The 3,311-nt window shown below is 43.8% G+C and overlaps 1 pseudogene; it reads left to right on the top strand.

Moving 5' to 3' along the window:
- Window positions 1-1,025: 1,025 nt before the first annotated feature.
- On the top strand, window positions 1,026-2,402 carry LOC138075956 (apoptosis-resistant E3 ubiquitin protein ligase 1 pseudogene; annotated as a pseudogene).
- Window positions 2,403-3,311: the final 909 nt, after the last annotated feature.

Here is a 3,311-nt window from a genome sequence, read left to right as displayed (position 1 = left end):
ATGGATCCAACAGACGTGGCTGTTATCACATTTTTGGAGATAGGCCTGATAGAAATAGATGAAGAAAGGAGAAAAGTAATCGTCATATTGGTGTCTAAAGGGCCTGGGCTTATTCTATTATGTATATTGTTTATGTTGAGTCACAGTATATAAAAAGGCATCACATCTTCTCTCTCACTTTCACGTTTTTATCAGGTGTTGATGCAGTGCTATTTTTTACCCTTACTGATTTTTTAAAACATTCAGGGTGAAAATTCAGATATGTGCTTATATAATGCACAGTATACCTAGATTGAAATTGTATCAACTGTGGCAACTCTTTACCTCCTCAATTCATTCTGGATACTAAATAAATGTAGCAAAATAGGGGGGCACCCTGCCCAGATTTCTGTAAATATTCCTCAAGTGATTTTCAAATCTCTGTGAAGATTAAAAATTTTATTTGAGAATGGCTGAGGCTACAGTGTGGCATGAAAACAAAATATATATAGTTATCAGGGCAGAGCAGAGTGTATCAACAAGTAACAGTGTGGAAGCCAGATTTTCATTTCCAATTTTCTCTCTACCCAGACTGAGACTAGAAACATGATCTCTCAGTCTTCTGGTCTGGCCTGCATCACTCAAATTTTAGAAACTCTTGACTGTGTATGTGCACGTGTGTGTGTGTTTGTGTGAGTCCCACGCTGTTTTTATTCTATGCTTTTATGAGTAATGGTCTTTACTGTTTTGGTATATTTCAAGTTTTTTTCTTTAAGTAGACTTACATAAAAGTTTGCATCTTTCTTGGATTTGCTGTGTGTGTGTGTGTATGTGTGTCTATTTATTTGGTGCCAACCAGGGAAAATCTGGACTCTCTAAACACCTTTTGACTTCTCCACCTCTATTTCTGCTACATTGTACTATTGTGGGACAAGCTGAAAAGAATCCAAAGTCTTGAACTATCATGACATTTTCAATATTTCCCCTAGCTTTCATAGATCTAAGATGTTTTATCATTCTGTTCTTAGTGTCATATAAAGCATACTATGCTGTGCTTGTGCTGTGCTTGTCATATAAAGGATACTGTGCTGTGCACGTCCTTGAGAGATGAGCACAACTACAGCCTGTCCATTCATGAGCTTGGTCCTCCGGAAGAAGAGAGTACCGGTGTCGGTGACGTCCAACCCGCAGACCTTCTAGGTGTTCCTGCAGCTCACCCTGAATTCTCGGGTCTGCTTCCATGCCTGCATCTCATACCAAAACCAGCCAATCAACCATGGTGAATTTGACATCATTGTCCTAAGTGAGAACAAGAGGAATAACATTGAATGCAACGTGTCTACCTCAGGAGTGAGCATTTACCTTGAAGCTTATCTGTATAATGCTGCCAACTGCACCAGCGTGCCGTGGCACCTCCCGCCCATGCACACAAGCTCTGCCCAGCGCCGGCCCTCCACGGCTCTGGAGGAGGAAGATGAAGACTCACCCTCTGAGTGTCACACCCCTGGGAAGGTGAAGAAACCGAAGAACCTGTAGTGCTACGTGTCACCAAAGCAATTCTCAGAGGAATTCCACCTGGAAATCATTCCCTGGCACCTTTACACTTTCCGAGTGTGCCCTGGAACCAAATTTTCATACCTTGGCTCTGACCCTGTCCATAAGCTGCTCACCCTTGTAGTGGATGACAGCATTCAGCCTCCTGTGGAGCTCATCTGTAAGGGGAGGATCATCTCAGCGGCTACGTTCATCTGCTCCGTAAGAACACAGGAGGATCCGAGACCTTTCAGGACAAGGTGAACTTTTCCCATTGAGAGCTTCAGCGGGTATATATGAAAAGACCACGTCCTAAAGTCACCCTGAAGGTCAGCAGACATGCCTTGTTGGAATCGTCTCTGAAAGTCACTCAGAATTTCTCCATCTCAGGTTGGAGCAAGAACTTTGAAGTGGTTTTTCAGGATGAAGAAGCTCCAGACTGAGAAAGGCCTCACTGGGAACGGTTTGAATTAATCTGCAAAGCACTATTTGACACCACCAATCAGCTCTTCACCCGATTCAGTGACACCAACCAAACACTAGTGCACCCCAACCCTAATTGTCCCACTCATCTGATCCTAAAGATGTATGAGTTTGCAGGGCACCTGGTGGACAAGTGTCTCTATGAGTCCTGTCTAGAAGGAGCCTACAAACAGTTGGTCTGAGCTTGCTTCACCTGTTCTTTCTTGGCCCAAATCATAGTACTAAATATGCGTTACAAGTACTTTCAAACAGGTGACCCAGAATTCTACAAATCTAAAGTTTGTTTCATCCTCAACAATGACATGAGTGGGATGGAGCTGGTCTTTGCAGAAGAGAAATTTAATAAATCAGGTCAATTGGATAAGATCAGAGAAGATTTCCTGAGAGACCCGCTTCAGAAACAGTAGTGAGTAGAATACAGCAAGGAGAAGGAAATGGCAACCCACTTCAGTATTCTTGCCTGTAGAATCCCAGGAACAGAGGAGCCTCCTGGGCTACTGTCTACAGGGTCGCACAGAGTCAGACACAACTGAGTGACTAAGCACAGCACTGCTGTTGATGCTAAGTCACTTCAGTGGTGTCCGACTCTGTGCAATCCCATGGACTGTAACACGCCAGGCTCCTATGTCCCTGGGGATTCTTCAGACAAGAATACTAGAGTGGGCTGCCATGCCCTCCTCCAAGGGAATCTTCCCAACCCAGGGATCAAACCCAGGTCTCCTGTATTGCAGGCAGATTATTTACTTTCTGAACCACCAGGGAAGTCCAAGAATGCTGGAATGGGTAACCTATTCCTTCTCCAGGGGAACTTGCCAACCCAGCAATCAAACTGGGGTCTCCTGCTTTGCAGGTGGATTCCTGACCAGCTGAGCTACCCGGGAACACCCCATATAAAGGAAACTTGTTTACAAAACAATTTTGATAGCCTCTTGAATAGGCCAATTATAATTATTTGTCATTAAATTGCTTCCTGTGCTATATAGCAGGTCCCACTAGCTATCTGTTTAACACACGGTAGTGTGTGTATGTCAATCCCAATCTCCCAGTTCATCCTCCCTGCCCCAATGTGTCCTATATCTGCATCTCTCTTGATGCCCTGCAAGTAGATTCATCTTTACTGTTTTTCTAGATTCCACATATATGTGGTAATGCACGATATTTACTTTTCTCTCTCTTCTTTATAGCACAGGAAGCTCAATTTGGTGCTTTGTGGTGACCTAGATGGGTGGGATGGGCTGGGAGAATGGAGATCCAAGAGGGAAGGGATGTATGCACATATATATAGCTGATTCACTTTGCTGTAGAGCAGAAAAAAA

Source organism: Capricornis sumatraensis, chromosome 1 (assembly GCF_032405125.1).
Source record: "Capricornis sumatraensis isolate serow.1 chromosome 1, serow.2, whole genome shotgun sequence".
NCBI lineage: Eukaryota > Metazoa > Chordata > Mammalia > Artiodactyla > Bovidae > Capricornis > Capricornis sumatraensis.
Note: the sequence above shows the minus strand (reverse complement) of the source record. Positions and strands in the feature narration are given on the sequence as shown.